Here is a 7,500-nt window from a genome sequence, read left to right on the forward strand (position 1 = left end):
CTCTCTCTCTAAGCGTATAGGAACTGACCTGAAAATGCAATGATTACTAATTATGATAGCCGACTATTCTTTACTGTTCTAGTGCCTTTCGCTGGATTCTTCCTTCAGTGTTTTTTTGTTTGTTTGTTTGTATGGCGTTTTTACATAGCATGGAACCAGTGGTTATTCAGCAACGGGACTAACGGCTTTATGTGACTTCCGAACCACGCCGAGAGTGAGCTTCTATCACCAGAAATACACATCGCTGACCCCTCAATGGGATGGTCGAGAATAGAACTCGCGGCCACCGAGGTGGCAGGCCAAGCCCATACCGACAACGCCACTGAGGCGCTTCTTCCTTCAGTAAGCTTGAAAGTAGTCCGCGATTTACCATTATCTACTGATGGACAGAAGGCAATATGTAATTGGCGATAGTCTGTACGTACATGATATTATTCTGTTGGAAAACTAAGACTGGTTCAGAGATCCTAAATTTAACTTAGATACTAGTCCAAAAAATAAATTGGTCTGTATCAGGTCTTCCATGTGGCTTTATAATGCAATGATTGATTGATGGATTGATTGATAATGAGTTATCTGGCGTCACAAATCAAATTGCGATGAAAAATGGCACTTTAGTTTCAGAGGCACGTCGAAATACTATCCATAGCGTTTGAGGGTTTAATACACGCACACACATATGCATATATATATATGTGTATATATATATACGCATATATATACAGATATAATATATTTGTATTATATGTGTATATATATATATGCATATATCTACATATATATATGTAGATTATATATGGATATATATATATATATATATATATATATATATATATATATATATATATATATATATATATATATATAGTTTGTTGTATATTTCGTAGATTTCATTGCTGATCCAACTCTCATATCCCCAAAGTTAGTCCCAGGAAATTATTTCGATACATTACAAGAGGCAAAGGAGAACAAGGAAGCAAAGAAATTACTTAGTATTATCATAAAATCTGCGCATACATAAGCTATTTCCGGGTACAAAATACGTTGCCTCCCCCCTGATGATGCGTAAGTAAAATATTGTAAACCATTGTTCTGTTCTCATATATCCAGTTGGCTCTGTCCGTTTATCACATCATGTGCATTATACACACCTGTGACGGGACAGGACGCAATTATATATATATGTATATATATATATATATATATATATATATATATATATATATATATATAGTAGTATATATATGTATATATATATATATATATATATATATATATATATATATATATATATATATATATATATATATATATATATATATATATATATACGTCTATCACATCACCGTGATTCATACACATTTGCATCAAGCTACAAATATCCTTTAATATCTAATTCGCTCTACCTCGGAATTAATATGTATTAACCGAATGGGAATTTTTTAGTTGATAATATAATTCCGAGGAAGAGCGAATTAGATATTAAAGGACATTTGTAGCTTAATGCGCGTATATGAATATATATATATATATATATATATATATATATATATATTATATATATATATATATGTAATTATACACATATATACTTATATATGAGCATGTGGTTGTGTATACGCACATTGCTTCATAGGCCTGCGTAACATATTAATTTATGACGTAATACTGCTTGGCGCTTAAAAGTTGCAAAATCGTCGGCGAAAAAACTACAAAAGAGAAGCCTCGCATACTTTCACATCTTGACATGAATAAGGAAGTGGCGTCGATGCTTTTATTGAAGTTTGTGCACAAGCAAGCTTTTTGCTTTAAATCAAGACCTCATCCCCGGTCCCTACCCCCCCACAACACGCTTTTGAAGAAGAAAGTAACTCTCAAGCCTTACCACACGCTTGCAAGCTCACTCACAAACACACAATTAGCTTTTTTTTTTTTCTTTTTCTAAACAATCGCTTAACCAAGTTAACCGGGGCTTGACTTCCTTCAGGGTACAGCTACAACTACAGCTAAACTTCTCTCGTTCGATTTCATAAAAATTGGGCAAAGCGAAGCGGGTTGTTGAGTAGCAGCTAGTCGACATAACTGTCGAAATGATACTTATATTTCGATTTTTTTGGGGCGCATGCCCCAGAAAAAGAGAGGTTTTAATGGACTCGGTATAAAAAAAAATTATAACTGTCGAAATGATATTTATATTCTGAGATTTTTTTTCGCGCATATTTCAGAAAAGAGAGTATAATGGACTCGACATAAAAAAAAAAACAGCTGTCGAATTCATATTTAAATTCCCGATTTTTCCTTTGCGCATATTCCAGAAAAACAACGTATAATGGACTCAATATAAACAAAATGATAACTGTAGAAACTATATTTCTATTCCAGATTTTTTTTATGGCCATATTCCAGAAAAGCTACGTATAATGGATTCGATATGAAAAATGATAACTGTAGAAATTATATTTATATCATATTTCTATTCCCGATTTTTTATGCGCATATTCCCGAAAAGCAACGTATAATGGACTCAATATAACAGTAGAAATCATATTTCTATTATGTTTCTATTCCCGATTTTTTTATGGGCATATTCCAGAAAAAGGGACGTATAACGGACTCGATATAAAACACAACGGTCGAATTATATTTATATTCCCGTTTTTTTGGCGCATATTCCAGAAAAGGGACGTATAATGGACTCGATATAAAAAACGATAACTATCGAATTATATTTATAGTCCAGATTTTTTTGGGGGCGCATATTCCAGAAAAGGGACGTTTAGCGGATTCGATATGGAAAACGAATTGTAAAAATATCGGCCCCCCCTGACAGTCTTCCAATCTTGTGAAAGTAAAAACAACGATTTGGAATCGCCCCGAAAGCTTCAGCCAACTCAACACGTCCAGTTTCAGCCGTGTTGTAACCTGGCGCGCGCGAGCACGCACACACACACACACAGTTGCAACATCCAGAGTAAAGGGCGGAGAGAGAGAGAGAGAGAGAGAGAGAGAGAGAGAGGAAAAAAAGTAGCCGCTGGATTTCGTTGATCATAAGCTAACGAGATTATCTTCGCGGGTGACTTTAACAACCGGTGTCCTATTGAAGAGCTCTCTCAGTCCACTCTGCTAAACAGAACCCGTTTCACGCTCTTTTGCCCGACTCTGTCCTCTCTTTCGGGAGCGAAGGGACTCAAACGGAGTCCTCACACTCGCTTGCTTGTTTCAGCCTTCGGAGAAGCTCATCAAAGTTTGTGGCGACGCAGTGCCGGACCTACGTACTGCTTCAAAGGGTGCTGAAGTGGCATTAAAACGGGGTTGCGCTGTGGATGCCACACCCTTTACTCTGACCCCGATTTACAGGTCACAGAGCGACCTTTCTGCCTTCGGTGGTAGAGCCCGCCACATGAATTCAGAGTCCCTCCCGCCCCCCATCCCACCACCCCTCTTTTTTTCCGCCGTTAACAAACGCCGTTTGTATAAAGGTGGGTGCCAACATTTCGCCTGTTGGACCAAACTCCAAAAAACAAGCGAGAGTTCTGTTACACGTAGTAGAGGTTATAAGGGCCATGACGCTTTACCCTTTCCCGTGGATACAACCTCCATGATACCTACAAATCAACACAACACCCCCTCCCCAAACCCCCAAGCACAAACCAAACAAGCCATCCCCCCCCCCCCCTCCCTCCCCCAACCCCGGCCCCAATCTCTTCTTCCATGGGTCAGCGAGTCGGGTCGTGTACAGGAACTGAGAAGGTCCTCGGTCCCGTCCAGGTGCAAATGATTTCTTATTTACCTTCTCGATTGCCAGCAATGAATCTTTGCGTCCTCCCCGAGTCTGGGGAGGGGGGGGGAGGAGGAGAGCGGGGAAGCGTTTGGGGTCAGGATTCTTGCTGATCCGGGGCCCTAACGGGTCAAGACGATGAATGTGCCAAGAGCTTCCTTGATCGTATTTACCTTATATCGAACTGATTGTAAACAAACAGGATGGGTCCGCGAGGTGGTGGTTCAGGTGAAGTTGACATGACCTCGAAGGGGGCTGCCTCAGTCCAGATTCTGTCTCTTCTTTTACATTTTCGTTTCATGTCTTATTTTCCATTGCTCATTTAATCTCTGGTCTGTCTCTACTTTTACATTTTCGTTTGTTCATGTCTTTATTTTTCACTGCCCATTTAATCTCTAGTCTGTCTCTTCTTTTACATTTCCGTTTCATGTCTTATTTTCCACTGCCCATTTAATCTTTATTGTCTCTTCTTTTACATTTTCGTTTCATTTCTTATTTTCCACTGCTCATTTAATCTTTATTGTCTCTTCTTTTATATTTTCGTTTCATGTCTTATTTTCCACTGCTCATTTAATCTTTATTGTCTCTTCTTTTACATTTTCGTTTCATGTCTTATTTTCCACTGCTCATTTAATCTTTAGTCTGTCTCTTCTTTAACATTTTCGTTTCGTGTCTTATTTTCCATTGTTCATTTAATCTTTATTTTGTCTCTTCTTTTACATTTTCGTTTCATGTCTTATTTTCCACTGCTTAGTTAGTTTCTATTCTGTCTCTTCTATTACATTTTCGTTTCGTGTCTTATTTTTCACTGCTCATTTAATCTCTAGCCTGTCTCTTCTTTTACATTTTCGTTTCATGTCTAATTTTCCACTGCTCATTTAATCTCCATTCTATTTCAATTTCGTCATTAGCACTCCGCTCTTCTATTCCATTTTCTCCTTTCTGAGATTATTCGTTTTCTCATCATTTCCTAACTTTTCTGATCAGGCATTTCCAAATTATTATTCTGTTTCCTCTTTCCTCCACAACAATTTCTTTTTATTATCTATTTTCTATCCTTCCTCTTCTGACAGCATTCTCTTCTCTCTTTCGACTATATATTCTTGCTCCTCAACCTCTTCATTTCATTTCCATTTTCGTTTTGAAGTCTGCTTTTCCCCTCTGCTGGTGACGTTTAATCTATCCCAAATTCCTCATTTCCAATCCGCTCTCCTATTCCAGTTTGTCCTTTCCTTTTAGATGTTTCATTTTATCATTTCCTCGCGTTTTCTGACGAAGTACTTCCAAATTCTCGTTCTGTTTCCGCCAAAATCATTTCTTTACATTATTTATCATCCTTTTTCTCTTTCGAAACACGTTGTTCCTCAGTCTTAGCCTGTCAACACAGCAGACAGCACTGAGTTATACCCCAAGAAAGGGTTAAAAATATTTCGTGATCAGCACAGACAAAAAAAAAAAAAAAAAGTCGAAGCGAACATATGCGCGTAAACATTTTCACACATTTTTAGGTTAATGGTGAATAAATATATAAGACTTTTTCTTCATGAGACTACTATTACGTAAAGTACGTCGCAGTTGCGACGATGCAAAAAAGAAAAAAAGAAAAAAATACTGGCAGTTTAAGATTATTATGATTTACGTATAAAAGAATTAATACACACACACACACACACACACACACACACACACACACACACACACACACACACACACATATATATATATATATATATATATATATATATATATATATATATATTCCAGAGACTAACTCCAACGACTATTTAACACTTATGAGCGTAACGGCAAATTTAAAGAGCAATTGAAGGTTATTTGAATATGTAAATATATATATATTATATATATATATATATATATATATATATATATATATATATATATATATTATATTTACATGTGTTTTATTATAAACGAGCAAAATTTCATAACATGACCCCATCATCTACGTGCGAGTAAATCATATATCACCAACACCACACGAAAGTATGAGGTACACAATTTCACAGCAATTAAGAAAATTCTCTGAAAGCCTTCGCTATTTTATTCCTGGCATATGGTTGAAAGATTTTTCCCATGATACTTTTTGGGGATTTATTTAAAGCATGAATATTCTTCCTGACTTTTCATGTTTATATTTTTTATCGTTTTTTTTTTTTTTTTTTTTTTTTTTTTAGTATCTCTCACAAAGTCCTTTATTTCCTTCTTGTTTCAGTTTGCCCTTTTTGAGCCATCGTGACCTTTTTTGATAATGAGGATGATAAGAGGACGTTTATTTGAAAGGACACTATGATTTTATTCTTTAAAATATATGTGCTTTGTATTTCATACATGTACTGCATATACAGACATTTTAATGCAATGTATACACAATAAAAATACATACACACATACATACATGACTGGTAAAAATGTTCTGTTACAACAGAATTCCATCTAATAAAAGAAGCCCATGAAAACACCAAAATATAAAGAGAAAAATACTGAAGAGGGAGACAGCAGTCTCTAGTATTTCTCTCTTTATATTTTGGTGTTTTTATGGACTCCTTTTATTAGACATACATACATATATATGTATATAGTATATACATATGCATATATACACAAATAGTAAATATATGTTATAAATATATTCATGAGTTTTTATCATATGATTCATATACATACAATAAACTACAAATGCCCTTTAATATCCAATTCGCTCTACCTCGGAATTAATATATTTCCGTATATATTAATCGAAGGGGAATTTTTTGGTTCATAATTTCGTCCTCTCGTGGATTCCAACCAGCGCACATAGGAGAAATCAGGACTTCAGTGACATTATGTTGGCCGAGTCGGTAATGTCACTGAAGTCCTAATTTCTCCCCTGTCCGCTGGTTCGAATCCACGGGAGGACGAAATTATTATTAACAAAAAAATTCCCCTTCGGTTAACAGATATGAAAATATATTAATTCCGAGGTAGAGCGAATTGGATATTAAAGAATATTTATAGTTTAATGCATACATATATATTTACACATATATAATTATATATATACTCACATACATAATTAAATATTGTATATAATATATATACATATATTTATATACACACACACACACACACAATATATATATCATAATATAATATATAATAATATATATATATATATATATATATACACACACACTATATATATACACACTATATACACACAATTATATATATATATATATATATATATATATATATATATATATATATTATACAAGTGCTGGCGCAATTCTGCTCAAAAGCCTGGCTTACTATTCAGCTATCCTGTGGCTGAAGAAAATATATAAATAAAATAAAAAAGGCAAAAATAAAAAAAATTAAAAAAAAACTATCACAAGTTTTTGCAAATGCGGTGTAACAGGCACCATATTCATTAGCAAAGTTTGACGTCCGGACACACACACACACACACACACACACACATATATAATATATATCAATTCAAGCTACAAATGTCCTTTAATATCTAAATTCACTTTACCTCCCCAAATAATATATTTTCAATATATGTACCTTCGGTACATATATGAAAATATATCATTTGGGAGGTAAAGTGAATTTAGATATTAAAGGACATTTGTAGCTTGAATTGATATATAAATGGATCACGGTTCGATGTGATAATTATTCATATATATATATATACATAATATATATATATATAT

Source organism: Macrobrachium nipponense, chromosome 27 (assembly GCF_015104395.2).
Source record: "Macrobrachium nipponense isolate FS-2020 chromosome 27, ASM1510439v2, whole genome shotgun sequence".
Classification (NCBI taxonomy): domain Eukaryota; kingdom Metazoa; phylum Arthropoda; class Malacostraca; order Decapoda; family Palaemonidae; genus Macrobrachium; species Macrobrachium nipponense.